We start from the raw sequence: 17,500 nt of genomic DNA on the forward strand, positions 1-17,500 counted from the left end.
TTAAATAAATAACTCATGACTTTCATGTTTCCGTCAGTCATTCATGTATTCAGAGGCACACGTATTTTATGTTTCGGAGGGGGCTGACCATACACACATAATAATAACTTGTTCTATTTATGCCCAAGGTAATGGTGACGTGGTTTATTTATATTATTTTCCGTCCTTATTCCCTCCTCTTGCTTCACTGTTTTGTGAGAGTAAAGCGGTTTTTTTGTTTATTGTTCGTGTGTGTGTGTGTGTGTGTGTGTGTGTGTGTGTGTGTGTGTGTGTGTGTGTGTGTGTTAGTAGTTTTGTGTACTTACGTACATTATCGCCTTCCTTTCTTCCTTCTTTACTTCCTTCTTTCCTCATTTTTCTTCCTGCCTGCCTTCCTTCCTTCCTTCCTTACTTCCTTCCTTCCTTCCTTCCTTCCTTCCTTCTTTCCTTTCTTTCTTCCTTCTTTTTCTTCCTTCCTTCCTTCCTTCCTTCCTTCCTTCCTTTTGCGCGCGCGCGCGTGTGTGTGTGTGTGTGTGTGTGTGTGTGTGTGTGTGTGTGTGTGTGTGTGTGTGTTAGGAGTTTTGTGTACTTACGTACATTATCGCCATCCTTCCCTTCTTCCTTCTTTACTTCCTTCTTTTCTCACTTTTCTTCCTGCCTTCTTTCCTTCCTTCCTTCCTTCCTTCCTTCCTTCCTTCGCGCGCGCGCGTGTGTGTGTGTGTATGTGTGTGTGTGTGTGTGTGTGTGTGTGTGTGTGTGTGTGTGTGTGTGTGTGTGTGTGTGTGTGTGTGTGCGTGTGTGTGTGTGTGTGTGTGTCTGTCTCTGTCTGTCTCTGTCTGTCTGTTTGTCCGTGTTTGTTTATGTGTATTCAAAGCCACATGTTCGTCCTCCTTCACCTCGTTAGAAAAAAAAAGAAGAAAAGAGAATAAAAAAAGTGAAGAAAAAATATGTCTGGCCAAGAAGGAAGGTCGAAGTGAGAGAGAAGGAAGAGAGACTTTAATGCAGAGACGATTTAGAGTTGAAGAGGACAATAAAAGAGAAAAGAGGAAGAAGACGGACATCAGGAAAAGCAAACCAGGAAGAAAGAGAGACACTAAACTCGGAAGAGGAAGAAACACAAAGGAAGAGGAAGAAAGATAGAGTAATTGGAGGAGGAAGAAGGAGAGGGAAGAATGGGAGGGGGGGAGGAGAGAGAAAGAGAGGAAGCAAGAAGAGGAAGAAAAGGAGGAGGGGAGGTGCAGGAAGGAGGAAGTGGAGAAGTAGGAGAAAATTTGAGAGAACGAAGAGGAGGAAGAGGAAGAAGAGAAGGAGGGCGTGTATGGGTAGAAAAATTACAGGTGGAGGAAGGAGGAGGAGGAGGAGGAGGAAAGAGAAGAGGAGAGATAGACGCAGGATGAAGAAAAAGTAGGAGGAAGAGGAAGAGCGGGAGGCGCAGGAATGAGGAAGAGGTAAAGGAAGTAGATGAGAGGGAAAAGGAGGAGGAAGAGGAGGAGAGAATGATAAAGGAAGTTGAGGAAAGGAAGGAAGGAGGAAGAGGAAAACAAAGCGGGGGAACGCATTAGGAAGAGAAGGAGAAGGAGGAAGAGAGGAAGAGTAGGCGGGGGAGGAGGAGGAGTAAGGAAGGGAATGATGCGTTCCGTGATCAGCAAACACGCAGACAGACAGACACATAGATAAATATCCTTTCCCTCCTTCACCTCCGCCTTCCTTATTAAGCAAGGCGACACACACACACACACACACACACACACACACAGTAGGACAGATGTGTTTTCTTCCCTCAAGGTTCCTTTAGCCATGGCCTCTGCTTCTCACCTTTCAGTCTTACCTTATTCTCACTTGTCATTATTATTACTACCATCACTAAGTAGGCCATAAGGATTTCAAGCACTTATTCTTATATTTCCCTTCGTGCCTTGAAAACTAATGCAAATACCTCGGCATTTAAAGAGGCGAGGATGCAGTGGTGAGGCGGTAACCCTCTCTTGCGCCTCCTTTCACCAGTGTTGTTTGTTTATATTACGCAGTCTCAGTTTGCAGTGCTGCTTTTGTGGATGCTAGTCAGGATATGTGGTGTGGGATTGATTAATTGTAAACAGTATTGCAGTACTAGTAGAAGGAGGAGGAAGAGAAGGAGAAAGAGAAGGAAGAAGAGAAGGATGAGAAAAAGGAAAATGAGAAAGAGAAGCAAGAAGAGAAGGGTGAGAGAAAGGAAAATGAGAAAGAGAAGAAAGAAGAGTAGGGTGAGAGAAAGGAAAATGAGAAAGGGGAGTTTACTTGTGATCAGCTTACATATATTTACACCACCACCACCACCACCACCACCACCACAACAACAACAGGTAATAATAATAATGATGATAATAATAATAATGATACTAATAAACATATCGAAAACACGGAACGATAGTAAACAAGTCAAAAACAAAAATAAAATACCAGAGTAATACAAGTCAAGGTTACCTGGTGTTTCCTCCTTCTCCTCTTCCTCCTCCTCCTCCTCCTCCTCCTCCTCCTCCTCCTCCTCCTCCTCTTCCTCCTCCTCCTCCTCGGATACTTATTTTCCCTTTTTTCCTTCCGTCATCTCCTAGTCGTAGCGGCGACGGAACAGAAAACGGAGGCAGGAACTAAGGAGGGGGCACTGAAGAGAAGGAGTGAGAGGTGGCAATGGAAAAGGACAATGAATTAATTTAGAAAAAAAAAGTGGGAGGAAGGGGAGGAATGGGAGAGGGGAGAGGGGGTGAGAGGGCCGGATGGTGGTAAAACATGAGGGGAATGCATAATTATGTAATACTTAGATGGGAGGAAAGAGAGAGAGAGAGAGAGAGAGAGAGGAAATGGGAAACAAATTAAATGGTTGATAGTAGAGATAAAAGAGAAGAAAGGATGTGATAGGGTTATTTAGGGTTACATAGATATACGTAGATACACAAGCCACAACAGACCTTGCGATCCTCACGAGGTGACCTGACCAGGGACAACTAACGTAATGTTAGAAGAAAAGGACAAGAAAGCAGAAGGCTCTCTCCGCTCTCTCCTGCATAAGCCGTACAGGAAACAAATCAGAAATAAATATTTTACAGGGTTAGAGAAGTAAAAACCAGAAGAATTTTTATAGGAAAGAATGCAAATAGATGAAATGAGGTGCCTTCATTTCTTGGAGCAAGGAAGTTAATCTTTAACAAATGGTGTTAACCGCGGATTTGAGGCAAAATATCTATCAAGACAGCGTTTAAAAGCCTACGGTGTTGCAGTCTATCACGCCTTGATGAAGCCTAGTCCATAGAGAAAAAGAAACGAGAAAGAGAGATAGAGAGAGAGAGTTAATGAAGAGGAAACAATGAGAGGTGAGAGTGATGAGAGAAGAGAGAGTGAGAGAGAACAGGTGCGGAACTCGAGAAGAAAGCGTGGAAGCAAAGGGAGGAGGAGGGAAGGTGAGGGGGAGTGAGGAAGAAGGGAAGTGTGAGGGGGGGAGAGGAGTGGCGGTTTGTTGGGGGATGCAGAGGTAGTGGGGGGTGAGGATGTCCTTGGCGCCGTGACCCACATCGTGTTGCCGGGCTCAGATCTGTCTGTCATTCGTCTAAAACTCTCCTCCTCCTCCTCCTCCTCCTCCTCCTCCTCCTCCTCCTCCTCCTCCTCCCTCCTCCTCCTCCTCCTCCTCCTCCTCCTCCCTCCTCCTCCTCCTCCTCCTCCTCCTCCCATGTGACAGTCAGGGGGAGAGGGGAGAGGAATAGGAATGCAGTTTAGGTTTCATACTCCATCCCACTCTAGATTCCTCCTCTCCCCTCTTCCCTCTCCCCTCTCCCTCTCTTCTCCTCCTCTTCCACACCTGACCCTGTACACTTCACATGGCCACACCTGCTGCCTTGCTTCGTGTCACGTGTCCTCTTTCCTGCCCCGCCCACTCTCCTGCTAGTGGCGGTGGAGGTCAAAACGTGTGTCGCGTGTAAAAAGAGAGAAAGGGGGAAACAATATATACAAAATTTATGAGGGTTTTCGATGCATGATGTGAATAAGGATCTAGTTTATGGTGTTTGGGTGGTGGTGGTGGTGGTGGTGGTGGTGGTGGTGAGGGTCGTGGAAAGGACTGACAATTTAGAATAATCGCGTGAAAACTCTTGCCGTGACCTTCAGGTGAAAATAGAAACAGGGGTGTACTGTACTGACCCTGCGGCACCCCACCTCACACACACATACACACACACACACACACACACACACACACACACACACACACACACACACACACACACACACACACACACACACACACACACACACACACACACACACACACACACACACCCTTGATCCCGCCCACCTCCAGCTTCCCACTCCATCCCACCCACTGCGGAATCTCTCCCTTTAACTCTCACCTCCCCCTCCTTCTCTCAAGATCCTTTAACCTCCTCCTCCTCCTCCACATCATCATCCCACTCCCTTTCCTCCACTAAAAACTTCCATTCTCCTCGCCCTTCCCCTTTCTCTCCCTTTTTGTCCTCCCTCTCAATCACCCTTTCTCTTTCGAGTCCTCTCCCTTCTCACCTCCCTCCTCTGCCTACCCTTCCATTACTAAGAGGAGGTACTGTATCCCTTCCATGCTGTCCTATGTTAACCCTGTAGATGCCAGTGACATGGAGGTGCCTAGGGTGGCCCTGTACGTTGTTTTGGTCTTTCCCATCCTTCAGCGCCCGCCCCCACTGTGACCTCGTGACGTCACCTCCCGCCCGGCCCCGGATTGGGCGGTCTCCTTCCAGACTTTTGTTGACTATGGAAATATTATCTCGTCCGTCTCACGTTCCCCTTCGTGAGAAAGTTCCTTATGCTATGAATAATAAGCCTTTTTTGTGTGTTGTTTGGTACGGGTATTGAAGGGCGCGGCAAGAGAGAGAGAGAGAGAGAGAGAGAGAGAGAGAGAGAGAGAGAGAGGTCTTGGTGTCAGAGATCAGAAAGTGGCCTCCAAAATTTACACTTGCGATACTGATGGTGAGTCGTGATGGTGATGCCAGACAGACAGACAACCACAGCCATGCACTGCACTGTCTCTTTCCTTCTTTTATTTATACCCATCTTTCAGTATGTATAGTGATTGTCATATTTGTCTGTACACCGGCACTGTCATCCTTCCCGCCGCCACCACCGCCACCGTCGCCCGGGAGAAGTAAGAGTGAAACATAAGTCCCTGCCTGAGGACAGCTGGTGACTCTGACAGGAGGGAGAGTCAAGTAAAAGTCCATCAGGAAGGACAGTGAGTCGGTGGAGGCGGAGGTGCAAGGAAACTCCCGCATGCGAGGCGAGGCGTAGGTGAGTCGCTGCGGCTGAGGCACTGAGGCACTGAGGGGGAGGGAGTCACTAGTGGGTGGTGGAGTGAGTCACCAGGCGGGGAAGGACGACTGGTGAGTCATTAAGGATAACCACTGCGAGTCGTGTGTGTGTGTGTGTGTGTGTGTGTGTGTGTGTGTGTGTGTGTGAACAAGACAATAATAGCATTGAGGTTACTCTTTTGGGATCCTGCAGGGGCAGCGGGCAAGCTATACTGGTGTGACTCTGGCCAGTTTGCTCTTGGAGGCGGGAGTCCTTATGGCACTCCTGCAGAAGGACGTATGTGGCTGCTCCTGCAGTGCTCAAGGGTTGCACAATTCCCTGATATGGTCAAGGGCTTGTCTCCGCCTGCCCTTAACCTACTAAACTTCACCCACTTCTTTGCCCCACTGGCCTCACACCGCCTTCCTCCACGTCAGAGCCATTCTCTGGCCCCCACAAGGCTCCTGCACGTGGCAGAGGACGTGCTAGTGTTACTAGAAGTGTATTTTGCTTTTTAAAGAAGGTAGATATTTGTATTTTAGCCTTTAAGATGCAAAAAACAGATGCGGGTTGCCTACTGGGGCCACGAGCACGAATTGGGGACAAGGTTGTTGGGTGTTCGAGCGCGGCGCCACTCTCGCCACCATGCCGTCACTCACTTTCGCTCACCCTGCGGGTCCGCGCAGAGGCGAGGCCAGACGAAGCGCTCAGAAACCCTGCGGAGCATTGCGGCACGAAGCGAGCGAAAGGGCCACACAGCTAGAGGGAGGCGCACACACAAACACACTCACTCTCACTTTCGCTTGTTGCGGCTGGCCTTTGGTGCGGTGCGTTCGTGTGTGTGTGTGTGTGGACGTGTGACGGCGCGGATCGGGCGTAACCTTCAGCGTGTGGTGTGGCAACGGAGCAGCGCTGTGAAAGTACTCATTTGTTGTGCGTAGCTCCCAGGGAACCCCTGCCCGGCCGTGCTCCGCTCCATTCTGCCTTGCATCCTGCAATACCTGTAGTTCCGTGACGCGCCCGTGACGTGCTCGTGGCGCCTTCACTGCCTGGCTCTACGTGCCCTAGACGTGCACCGCTGCTCGGTACCACTGTTCACCGCGACGCGTCCCTCCACCGCACGACTCTGTGTGCTCCGCCAGGAATACTTCTGCCTCCACCACGGCACGACATGGATGTGCTGTTGTACCCGCGTGTATGATGTGTTACTGTGTGATGACCTAGTGCTAACTGCTAACACTAGTCTCGCTGTGTTGTGTGTCGGTGTGAAGGATACCCGCCCTGTGGTGCTACCGAGTGTACTGATACTCCGATGTGAGTGACCTGTCCCCGTGTGAACCAACCTGTGTGTGCTAACTTGCTGGATACCTGTGTCCCTGTCACCCCTCCTCAACACGTCAACAGGTGAGTGCCCCAGTACTGTACAGCCGCTGTCACGATGCCCTGTCAGATATCGCCTCACCCGGCCTAGTGCGTGGCGGCGCCGTGACGGGCTGGGTGTGTGGTGTGTGTGGTGTCGCCCGGCGTGGATTCCCTGATTCTTGGTGTGGACGCAGGTGTGTGAGTGGTGTGTGAGCCCAATGGTCCCAAGCTTCCTGTAAACATGTCGTTGTATCGCGGGTGTCCTTCGGTGCTGCTGTGGAAGTGACCTCATTGCTTTGTTGCCTTTGACCCTCGGGCTCCTGAAGCACGTGTGACCTTCAGCGCGAGGCAGGTGACCTTGAGCCACTGCCACTGTGACCCTCGATGCCAACTGGCGCGGAAATGGATTCAGCGAAGTATGGAACGACAGGAAGTGATGAATATGGGTCACCGTGTGTGTGTGTGTGTGTGTGTGTGTGTGTGTGTGTGTGTGTGTGTGTGTGTTATTATGTCCTTGTGTCCTTTAGTAGAGATTCTTGGAATAATATACTCATGATAATGATAATAATAATAATAATAATAATAATAATAATAATAATAATAATAATAATAGCAAGCTTCTTTCGACACTGCTGCTACAACAACAACAACAACAACAACTACTACTACTACTACTACTACTACTACTACTACTACTACTACTACTACTACTATTACAACCATTATCATTATTATTTTTAATAGTAGTAGTAGTAGTAGTAGTAGTAGTAGTAGTAGTAGTAGTAGTAGTACTATTATTGCCATAACCACTATCACCCCCACCACCATTATTAGGGTAAGAGGACAAAGAATATAAAAATAAAGACAAATTACTTCATCACAAAGATTATCATCACTTGGAGGCGACGAGGACAGGACGAGGGCGAGACACACTACTGTAGAAGGGAGGATTAACTCTGTGTGTGTGTGAGTGTAGGAGCGAGGTTGTCTGGGAGCTCTGTTGGTGTGGTGTTGGTGTGGTGGTGTGCGTTCATTGTATCAAGGTTCTGCTGATAGAGAACCTCATATGTTTGGTCTGGCGGAGTGTGTGTGTTATCATCGAGCCGGAGGAGGAGGAGGAGGAGGGAGAAGTGGGAAAAGTTTAAGAGAGAGAGAGAGAGAGAGAGAGAGAGAGAGAGAGAGAGAGAGAGAGAGAGAGAGAGAGAGAGATACGGGGGAGGGGATGGTACAAGAAGGGATGGAAGGGAAAACACGGGCAGTGAGGAGATGAAAGTAAACAAGAAAGAAAAGAGAGTGAGATTAAAGGAAGGAAGGAAGTATGATGTAAGAGTGTGTGTGTGTGTGTGTGTGTGTGTGTGTGTGTGTGTGTGTGTGTGACAGAATCGAGAGTATTTATGGTGCGTGTCCAAAAAAAAATATTTGATTCGTGTCAGATTTACACACACACACACACAAGGACAGAAATTCGTAAGAGAGAGAGAGAGAGAGAGAGAGAGAGAGAGAGAGAGAGAGAGAGAGAGAGAGAGAGAGAGAGAGAGAGAGAGACTATCTGATGTGTTCATTAGGTCAGGGTTGCCAACTCTTGTTTATTTCCTCGTAATGCCAGCCTGGAGTTTCTTGCCTGTCTGTCTGTGTGTGTCTGTCCGTCTTTCTTTTCCTTCCTGCTTTATAGTCCCTCACTCTCTTTCTCTCTCTCATTTTCTCTCCCTCTTATTACCTTCACTCCGCATATTAACCTCTAACTCTCTCTTAAACTCCTTTTTATTCATTCTCTCTCTCTCTCTCTCTCTCTCTCTCTCTCTCTCTCTCTCTCTCTCTCTCTCTCTCTCTCTCTCTCTCTCTCTCTCTCTCTCTCTCATTTCCTTTGTTGGTGTTTTCATCCTCTCCGTCTCTTCTTATCGTCTCTCTTTCCACTTCTCCATCCTTCACACTATCCTGCATCTCCTCCTCCTTGTTTATCCCTCCCTTATTATTTTATTTATTTATTTTTTGTATATATTTTGTTCGCCCTCTCTCTTGCTGCCTCAGTTTTCACACCTGTTCTTCTTCACTGCTGCACACACACACACACACACACACACACACACACACACACACACACACACACACACACACACACACACACACACACACACACACACACACACACACACACACACACACTCTCTCTCTCTCTCTCTCTCTCTCTCTCTCTCTCTCTCTCTCTCTCTCTCTCTCTCTCTCTCTCTCTCTCTCCAACAGGTGATCAAAACAGTCATAAGTCACTTGATTCTCAGAAAGTGAAGTCGAAGAATTCACAAAGAACACTTCATGAGGTAGTTAGTTACTGTGTGTGTGTGTGTGTGTGTGTGTGTGTGTGTGTGTGTGTGTAGCAGCAGTAGGAGTGAAATCAAGACTGTTGGTTCTAATAAATTTCGTATACTTGGGGTCACTGGTTCAGCCCCACCCCGCCCCGCCCAGCCCCGCCCAGTCCCGCCCCGCCCCGCCCCGCATCTTAGAGACAGACCGGCTTGTTCAAAACTTTCGCTCCTGTTTAGTGAAAGTCCGCATCCTCCCTCCCTCCTCCGGCAGCCAGTGGCAGGGTACGCGACAGGCAACGGCGAGCAAGTTCTGAGAGTATTTTTAGATAATGGAAACTTTCGATTTTTCGTGTTTCTGAAGGGGAGGAACCCACCTTGTGCCTCTCGCGTTCTTCCCTTGTGAGTGACTGGCTGAAGCAGAGAGAGAGAGAGAGAGAGAGAGAGAGAGAGAGAGAGAGAGAGAGAGAGAGAGAGAGAGACAGAGGAAGAAAGAGAGAGGGTGAGAAAGCTTCCTAAGTGATGTGACGGTGATGAAGTGCCTCATTTCTCTTTTGCCTGATGCTAACTGCCCTGTGTGTACATGTGGCCGCAGTGCAGAGCTTCATTGGTGCCTGATGTGACGTTTTGGTAATAAATTGGCATCTCCATTGCGTAGTAGTGACTCAATACCAGCTTCGCCTTCGCAGTGGGCGGCGCGGGGTCTGAAAGGGCTGCGGGCACACGGCCACCCTGTGCTAGTAAAGCCACGTAAGTGTAGCAAGGTCGTTTCCGTGTGGTGCCCCGCTGCTGCTCTTCGCACCAAGCCTCTTGTCGCTCGTCACATATTGGAACATTTGCCCACATGCTGAAATTGTTGCCTACACGTGTGTGTGAGTGTATGTGTGGCACTTCCGTATCGATCAGTGTGTGAGAAAAGTGGTGAGTGTCACAGCGAGTGCGGCTCACACCTGGCGAGTGACTTCAATGGTGTGCGTGTAGCGACCCAAATTTCGACAAGTACCTGGGGACAAATGTGCTCCCCTCCCCCCCACGCACCTCACGGCCGCCCCAACACGTCCCCAATGGCCTGCGGCACTGGCACATCAGGGCCTTGCTGGCACTTCCTACGGCACTCCAGTGTGTCCTGTATAAAGGCAATCGCTTCCTTGCTTCGCCTTACTGTCTTTGTTGTCATGGCTCTTGTCCCTGAGAGGACCAGCGCCACACTCACGCCTCAGGGCGCCACAGGGAGTGATTGGGGATGCAGACGAATGCATCAGAGAGCGGCAAGGTGTGTTCCAAAGGGCGAGGGTAGGGTGCTGTGTCTGAGGTAAGCATTCTGAGTAGTGCTGACGGAGCGGCTGAAGGCAGACCTGCGGCCTTCATGCTCAGCCGAGACAATCATCAGCCGATCGAGGGAAATATCCGTACCCACCACGCAGGAGCCGGCTGGGGGGAGGGAAGGAGAGGTCATGGAGTGTTCCCTGCGAGGTGAGGGAGGGGGAGGAGTGGAGGTGTCGCGTCAGGCGGCCTCCTGAATTCATCTTTATTTTAAGGTAGAGACCAAGGCTAGGGGGTCGCGGTTACCTGCGAGAGAAAGTTGCCTGCCAGGGGCCCCACCTGATGCCCCGCCACCTGGTAGCGCCCACTTCCCTGGCAGGGCGACACAGGGCCACGCCCCCCCGGGGTACCAAGGTGAGGCGGCCGTCGCGGGGCGGGAAGTAAGAATAATGGGAATAATGGCTGACAGAGAGAGAGAGAGAGAGAGAGAGAGAGAGAGAGAGAGAGAGAGAGAGAGAGAGTTAAGTTTAAAAATAACAATTTCACCAGATGGGATAAAGACGGGGAATCACCAAGCTAAAGTTTGTTCCTTGTGCGCAGATGTGTGTGTGTGTGTGTGTGTGTGTGTGTGTGTTACAGACTAATGTATTTCAATGTTACATTTTAAACCTGTTGTTACTATGGCCTTATCTTTTTATTTATATTTTTTCCTAGTTTCATTGTTGTTGCTGTTGTTGTCACTGTTGTTTTTGTTTTCGTCGTCACTGCTGCTACGACTGATCATTACTTCATCTAGTAAAACAGTGTGATTTTTTCCTCTGGCGGCGGCGCACCTGCTTTTTTTGGCCGTGCCTTCACCCCAAGCCCCGAAACGGAATGCTTCTCACCGCCTTATAAGCACACTACTTTTGGCAAGCAGCATCAGTTTGGACAGAGAGAGAGAGAGGAAAAGAAAAAGGGTTTTAAACGAGAAGTGAAAACAAACGACTCTCTATATTGTATGTGTTGATGGTTCAAATAAGGGAACTTGAGGGCCGCCCCCTTCCCCCCTCCCCATAGCTCCCCCGTACAATAGGCGTGACCTCCGACCTTTGATCAGCAATGGGGTCAAGTGTGGCGCCGAAGTGACCAGGTAAGAGGCGAGAGTGGTGGCTCCCCGGAAGTGCCAGCTCGGGTGTCGCTTGAGGGCCACCCGCCGTGACGCGTCGAGTGGTGCAGCTGATGAGTACTCCGGGCGCGCGGCCTCCTGGTGCCAAATACGAGTGAGCCACCGGCTTGTCCACGCGTTGAATCCTGTGCGCGTCTTCCTGTCCCCTCCTCGCGACCTCACCTTGCCCGGCAAGCAAGCAGAGGCCTCCACGCGCTCCTTGGGAGGTTCCAGGATCGGCGTGGCCGTCTCCCCGCGCAGTCACATCCGCCCTCTCTTCGGCAATGAGTCAAAGGGCGCCTCTCTTGGCCTAGAGTGGATTTTGATTCCTCGAAGTGCAGAGACTCTTGGACTGTGAGCAAAGGTAAACACAGTGCGGTGTTGCACCAGCAACTCCGGATTTGGTCAGTTTTGATTGCCCGGGCGGCCCTGCTGGCGCGTCATTTCCGGGACTGTCCCATTGGCTCCACTGCAAGAGTTTTTTTGTTTTTTCAGACGCAATTTCCCGCCCATTTTCGTTTCCTCCTCGTGACGTCACCTTGCCCCGCGTGAGTCATTGGTCACGTCTCGATGGTTCCCCGTGACGTGTTTCCCTGCCGCCCTGCTATTGGCCGGCGGGAGGTCTTCCTGAGGGCCCGGATGTGAGGCGGCGAGGTGATTGGCTGGCAAAGTTTGTGTCTGCTGAGAGCCTCGTGTGATTCCTGGTGGTGATGAGTCCCCAGCTGATGCAAAGCTTGCTCTGTTGACCCTTTGATGCCCTTCCTCCCTTTACCATTCCCCTAACCCCTCTCTTACCCTTTGCCTTCCCCATACCAGACCGTCAGAGTCAGCGTCGAGAAAGTATTGCTTCAAAACAACTTTCTCTGCTCCCCAACACACCACCACCACCACCACCACCACATAATCACACTATCAGGAGCTGCTTCATCACCACCCCTCATCACCACTGCGCCTGTCCCCGAATTAGCTGACTGTACATGTCCTTAGGTTTGATGAGCTGGTGAAGTGCCACTCTTACAGGACCAGGGGTGGTAGCGAGGGGAGCAGGAGGCGCACGCCATCTTGTCTCGTGTGTCTCTTCTTGTTTTTTTTTTTTTTTTCTTTTGCTTATCGTTTTAGTTTTCTCGTTTACTGCTTGTTCTGTGTTTTGTTTGTTTGTGATTATCCTCTCTCTCTCTCTCTCTCTCTCTCTCTCTCTCTCTCTCTCTCTCCTCTCTCTCTCTCTCTCTCTCTCTCCTCTCTCTCTCTCTCTCTCTCTCTCTCTCTCATTATTTATCGTTTTTTTTTTTAACCTTCCTCTTCTTCACTTCGTATCCTCTTTCCTCCTCCTCCCTCTTCACTCTCTTCTCTTTAATTTCACTCTTCTCCTCAATCCCCTTCACCTCTGTCTCACCTCTTTTCCTTCTTTACTCTCCCCCACCTACCTTTCCTCTTTCCTCTCCCCAGTCCCCAATCGGCGCTGCTCACTGGCCCCCGCTCGAAGCCCTGTTCCACTGGTTCGAAACGGGCGGGCGACTCCCCCTCCGTTTCACGCATTTTCAGAAAGTCTCGAGCGCCAACCAAGTCAAGGTCTCAGGTTTCAAGTTTATTATCATTTACTTCGCTGCTGCTGCTGTTGTACCCTGTTTACACACACACACACACACACACACACACACGGATAATTGTAACGCTGTGCACTTTTATGTCGTTCAAAATTTAAGCGACGCAAAACAAACGAGGCGAGCGCTGGAAGGTCGGCCGCCGCGGAGCCTTTACGGGGTCAGCGAGTAGAGGGAGAGCAGGGGAGGTAGGGAGAGGGAGAGGGAGAGAGGCACTCACTCTAGGGCACGCCATGGTTGAAGAATGGAAGGACGGAGGGAGGGTACAGGGGAGATGGAAGGGAGATGGGAAGGGAGGAACGTGATACAAGATGATTCGAGGCACGAGAAACAAGAAAGAAACAGATAAAAACGGAAAGATTGCGTTCATATACTATTTGTCTCGTGTCTTACATTTAACAGTCTGCAGTAGAAGTTGTTTATGATCATCAAGACCATTTTCTGCATTCCTAACCTATTTGTCTCATTTCTCTTACATTCAACGCCCTCTATTAGACATTATTTCGGGTTACCAAGACTATTTCCTTGATTTTAGTGATAGTTTAACAAGAATTCCACACCATACGTAAGGCAAACACACATGACAATCACACACACCTTCAAACATACATTGGTGAAGAGAGAACAGAACCATTTTTAAGGGAGACGTGGAGGCGAGTGGAGTAAATAGGAGCACAAGAAAATAAGGAGACTGCAAGAGACTAATTGACCTACACACGGCATCTCCCGAGTGTGGCTAGCTAAGTGGCAAGGTTACGGGAGTGAGTGTATAGAATGAACAGAGGACAGAGTGGATAGGGTTGGCTGCAATAGGATATGAGGCAGACAGGATGTAGGGTGAGGCAAGAAGAGATAGGGTGAGAGAGCGGGAGAGGTTAAATGCTGTGTGTGTGTGTATGTGTGTTTGTGTGTGTGTGTGTGTGTGTGTGTGTGTGTGTGTGTGTGTGTGTGTGTGTGTGTGTTGGGAAAATGCATTATGTATTACTAAGAAAAGTTCGTGTCTCTGCAAAAATGAGAGAGAGAGAGAGAGAGAGAGAGAGAGAGAGAGAGAGAGAGAGAGAGAGAGAGAGAGAGAGAGAGAGAGTATTATGCCCTTTTCACTGAGACAGATTGACAGATGTGGTTGATAAGGAGAAAAAAATTTGAGGAAAAGAAAGAGAAAGACTGTAGGGACACATGGACGGGCAGAGAGAGAGAGAGAGAGAGAGAGAGAGAGAGAGAGAGAGAGAGAGAGGTTAATATAGAATTAATTGAATGGTAAAATGACCAAGTACTAACTAAGTCTTACCTGCTGTTAATCTTTATACATACCAATCTTGTGTGTGTGTGTGTGTGTGTGTGTGTGTGTGTGTGTGTGTGTGTGAGTGTGTGTGTCGAGCTGGGCCACCTTCCCCCCTTCCTCCACGCTCCTGGCCTTGACACACATGTTACCACTACCACCACCGCCATCACTACCTCCACCACCACCATCACCACCACCTCCACCAGCACGTTCCCTCCCTCCTACTCTCCCTCCCACTCTCCCTCCTTCGCTCACTCTCACTCCCTGGCTGAGTGTCCGCCTGTCTCGCTGTCTGCCGGGTTGTCTGTCAGTCTGCGTCAAGTCCTGCTGCGCCCTTGTCTGTTCGGCTGTGGTGCCCGTCAAGGCTCCTCATACTAATACTTACTCTTCCCTGAAATTATGAAATGTCAGCGGGTTAGCAGTGTGTCATCGTGGCAGTCAGCTATGTATGTGTGTCTCTCTGTCTCGCCCTCTCATCCTGTCAGCCATGTGTCTCTGTCTGCCAGCATTATCTCTCTCTCTCTCTCTCTCTCTCTCTCTCTCTCTCTCTCTCTCTCTCTCTCTCTCTCTCTCTCTCTCTCTCTCTCTCTCTCTCTCTCTCTCTCTCTCTCTCTCTCTCTCTCTCTCAGCATTCTATCTATGTGTTTTGTTGTCCTTCTGTCAGCATTTTCTCTTTTCTCAGTATTCTGTCAAAAGGTTGTTCATGTTCTGATGTGTTCCTGTCTGTCAGTATTCTCTCTTTCTCTCTCTCCTTCTCTCTTCAGTATTCTATCAAAGGTTGCTCTCTGTGTTCCGATGTGTGTCTGTCTGTTTGTCTGTCTCCTCTCTTCAGCATTCTATCAAAGGTTACCCTCTGTATTCTGATATCCCTTTGTCAGCATTCTCTCTCTCTCTCTCTCTCTCTCTCTCTCTCTCTCTCTCTCTCTCTCTCTCTCTCTCTCTCTCTCTCTCTCTCTCTCTCTCTCTCTCTCTCTCTAGACTCTCTTCTTCTTCTTCTTCTTCTTCTTCTTCTTCTTCTTCTTCTTCTTCTTCTTCTTCTGCACTCTGTCAAATAATGTCTGCTTCTTATGTTCTGATGTGTATGTGTCTGTTTGTGTTTCTTCAAATTCTGTCAAAAATTGCTCCCTTTCTATTTTGTCTGTCTGTCTGTCTGTCGTTCTGTCTCCAGCATTCAGTCAGAAGTTGCTCTCTTTCTTATGTTTTCTAATGTGTTTGTCTTCCTGTCTCCAGCATTGTCTCAAAAGTTGTGCTGCTGTGTTCTGCTGTGATGCCATGCCTGTGATTACATGATTCTGCCTATTATGAGTTTTTTTTTTATTCATGCATAAAATGACAGAATATTAAAAGTTTTTTTTTTATTTTACTTTTGTACAGGAAAGGTTTTCGTAATCTCTCTCTCTCTCTCTCTCTCTCTCTCTCTCTCTCTCTCTCTCTCTCTCTCTCTCTCTCTCTCTCTCTCTCTCTCTCTCAAAAAAAAAAAAAAAAAAAAAAAAAAACATCAGTAGACTCTCAGACCACTTTCTCTCCTGCCTGATTGCATTACTTCACGTTACCTACAGCAGAAGACGTGACGCTGCGCTGGAGTGAGGGAGGCAGGAACAGTGATTGAAAGGCACTGCTAACTGTAGAAAAAGAGTGATGAAGATAGCAGAGAGAGAGAGAGAGAGAGAGAGAGAGAGAGAGAGAGAGAGAGAGAGAGGGGGGGGGAAACTGACAAGTGATAAAAAACCAGTAGAGCAGAAGTTGTAGAAAGAGTAGGAGATAGAAAAGATAGATGAAAGAAGAAATTAGATTAGGGAATATACATAGAAAAGAAAAATAACTAACTTTTTTGAATCTCAAGTATTAGAAGGCGAAAAAGAAAACGACAAAAGAGAAACATGACAGACTTAAAAGATATTAGTAGAATGGAGAAGAGAGAGAGAGAGAGAGGGTGTAAAGGCAAGGCAGGCGAAGGATAAGAAGTGGAGGAGGAGGGGGAGAGTTTGTGGTTGGTTTATTAGTCCCTATCCCTCCCCACCCCCTTTCCGCCCCACCTCCCTTTCCTCCCCATCCTTCCCTCCCCAGCAACTCTATATAGACAACTGTGGGACTCTTGTTGGGGGTTGATACTGTGCTAGCGAGGCCAGAGAGAGAGAGAGAGAGAGAGAGAGAGAGAGAGAGAGAGAGAGAGAGAGAGAGAGAGAGAGAGAGAGAGAGAGAGAGAGAGAGAGAGAGAGAGAGACGGGCTTCATTATTAAGACACTAGCCTCTCTATCTTTATTCTAATCGCACACAATGAATAGACTAATGCGAAACAGTGAATACCTATCAATTCTTTCGAGGGCGTCACGGTGAGGAGGAGGAAGAAGAGGAGGAGGAGGATGTAAAAGACAGCCTCTGAGGTGAAGAAAGAACGTGTAGAGTAAGAAGAAGTAGGAGGATTGATTGATTGATTTTTTTTTTTTTTTTTTTTTTTGAGCCGCAAGGAGGAGAAGGAGAGAAGAAGTATATTATTCAGATACAAGAGTTTCCCTTCTTCCCCCCAAAAAACCACACTAAGAAAATAAACACACGCACACACACACACACACACACACACACACACACACACACACACACACACACACACACACACACACACACACACACACACACACACACACACTCATAGATATCTGACACGTTACATAAATGCTGATTTTTGGAGGAAAGGAATTTGTACCCTGGTAGAACTTCCAACCCACACACAAACACACACACACACACACACACACGGACATAAGTAGCAGTATCAGACCACGATTTAGACCATATTAGGCGCACGTGTTTGTATAATATGTCCTCTGATTAGGCAAGGAGGCAGCCAGACAGACCAAGCAGACCTCAGGGGGGATGGTGGGGGTGGCCTTCCGTGCATCCTGATTGGTAATACTTGCAGCTTCTCCACACTTGAATATATGAACACAGGGAGGGTGGCGAGGCGGGGGAAAGGAGGGAGAGAGAGTAGAGTAGACTAGTGATGGTGGTGGAGGTGGTTGAAGGAAGGCCAATGAAGACAGGGAGTGAGATAAAAGGATGGAATTGCGTTAGAACTGCAAAGGATGGAAGTCACAGAGGAAGATGCAAGGGAAAGAAACAACTGGAGGAGACTCGTACATGGCGCCAACACTTAACCCAGGGGAAACGGCGAAAGATGGTGGTGGTGGTGGTGGTGGTGGTGACAGTAATTTTTGGTAGAGAGCGAGAGTTGTGTGTGTGTGTGTGTGTGTGTGTGTGTGTGTGG

At 48.7% G+C, this 17,500-nt stretch overlaps 1 protein-coding gene across 5 annotated transcripts in view; it reads left to right on the plus strand.

Moving 5' to 3' along the window:
- LOC135102071 (uncharacterized) overlaps positions 1–17,500 on the plus strand; it is a 107,604-nt gene that overhangs the window by 14,288 nt on the left and 75,816 nt on the right. The window contains exon 1 of one of the 5 annotated variants that reach the window (XM_064006760.1): positions 6,013–6,687. The exons of 1 other annotated variant lie outside the window; for it this stretch is intronic. The gene's annotated coding sequence lies outside the window, so the exon portion shown is untranslated. Of the gene's footprint in view, positions 1–6,012; positions 6,688–11,455; positions 11,717–17,500 lie in introns of those variants that run through there. 3 more of the 5 variants (XM_064006752.1, XM_064006763.1, XM_064006755.1) reach the window with 3 other exon arrangements.

Source organism: Scylla paramamosain, chromosome 7 (assembly GCF_035594125.1).
Source record: "Scylla paramamosain isolate STU-SP2022 chromosome 7, ASM3559412v1, whole genome shotgun sequence".
NCBI lineage: Eukaryota > Metazoa > Arthropoda > Malacostraca > Decapoda > Portunidae > Scylla > Scylla paramamosain.